Genomic DNA, 1,572 nt, shown 5'->3' with positions numbered 1-1,572 from the left:
TCCCATTTCTCCCCCCTCCGTTCTATCTATCCCTCTCTTTCTTACTCTCATTTTTCCTTTCTCACTCTTTCATGTTCTTCCCTTTTCTCTCTGTCCCTTCTACAATTTCCTCCTCTTCTCTATTCGTCCCTAGAATTAGCCTTCTCTCTCTCTCTCTCTCTCTCTCTCTCTCTCTCTCTCACAGCTTCAACATGTGTCGTTTGTGTTAATGAAAAATCTGGTGCGAACATCACACGACTTTCCTTATCCTATTGAATGATGCTTATTTTTATGTTCTATAGTAACTTTTACATTATCTCTAACCGTTTAGTCAGTATAGCTGAAAACCGCCAAAAAACGGTCGAAATCTGTCCAAAAGCGGTCAAAATACCGCCAAGCGCAGCAACCATCTCAACCATCTCTTTTGTGTTGATGTGGGCGTGGGAGGAGGACTGAGCAAGAAGACGACCAAGGCGAAACGACGCGATGGTCATGCCCATATGATAGGTGAGTGATTTACTGACGAGGTTCGTATAACCTTAACCTTTGGGGTCGAGTGGATTGGAAGTAGAACACATCACATGCCTTCAGGCACACTCCAATTGTCAAGGGTCTAGGTATTGCCTCGCCCTTGGGATCAATTTCAAGAAACCATTTATCGATGAAAATTTTTAATGAAACAATAAGTTAACTTATAGGGCTATTTTGCTCCTACACATAAGCCTCGGAGTGGGCTTTTGTGTACGTGCTTTACTGAGTGGGTTAAAACAAGCTGGGCCCGTCCCTCCCGGAATTTTTTAGCCCGTAGTTTATTCGATCGTGACTAGAGAAAATCAGTACCTATGTACCTACCTAATTTGTTTAATATTCAGTTTATTATTATTCTTGATTTGATTCTTTGATTTTACTTTCATGTAATGATTTAAAATCAAGACTAGAAGGACGGGCTAAAAAAGAGCAGCTGACTTGATAAAACTTACTAGAAACACCGAATCCTTATAAAGTAGGAAAGGATAACCGCGAGGTATGGGCGAAAAAGTTTGGAACCAACTTTATGAAACACCTCAAAATGATATTTAACCGGCATGTGCCATTTTGTATTTTTCTATACTCATTAGATGTTTAATGTTCGCAGGTGTTATGGTGAGACAATGGCAGTCGGAATGTTCACGCCTAGCTGTACTGTTTGCCACCTGGTTTTTCAATCTGGTTTGGGATATTGTGGCCATGTCGTCTGGATTGATGTTCTACTTGTAAGTCTATCCAACATCTGTTCGTCAGTACTTGATAGATGAAAATTTTCTTATTGGTGAGGCTTAGTAAACCTTTTGGGGTTTTTTCCCCCAAAACAAAATTAATTTTATTAAAAAAAAATTATAGGTTTTTTTTTTTTTTTTTTTTTTTTGAGGTTTGATAGAAGGAACTGTAACTGCCAAGGTCTTATCGTCCCGAAATCGAAGAGAGAAGGAAGACAGGATAGGAGAAAGCCAGCCGTTCCGAGATCGAACATTATCCCATCAGGATAACATCCGCCCCCGGGGCGGGGGGGGAATCGAACCCGCGGCCTAGCGCTTACAAGGCAGACGCACTACC

At 41.0% G+C, this 1,572-nt stretch overlaps 1 long non-coding RNA gene across 1 annotated transcript; it reads left to right on the top strand.

Moving 5' to 3' along the window:
* The first annotated feature begins 420 nt into the window (after positions 1-420).
* LOC113470555 lies at positions 421-1,207 on the top strand. Its single transcript, XR_003393576.1, has 2 exons — positions 421-486; positions 1,115-1,207. It is a non-coding gene; the product is annotated as an uncharacterized LOC113470555 (long non-coding RNA).
* Positions 1,208-1,572: the final 365 nt, after the last annotated feature.

This window comes from Diaphorina citri, unplaced genomic scaffold (genome assembly GCF_000475195.1).
Source record: "Diaphorina citri unplaced genomic scaffold, Diaci psyllid genome assembly version 1.1 scaffold1665, whole genome shotgun sequence".
Lineage (NCBI taxonomy): Eukaryota > Metazoa > Arthropoda > Insecta > Hemiptera > Psyllidae > Diaphorina > Diaphorina citri.
The sequence above is the reverse complement of the archived record's forward strand: the minus strand, read 5'-3'. Positions and strand labels throughout refer to the sequence as shown.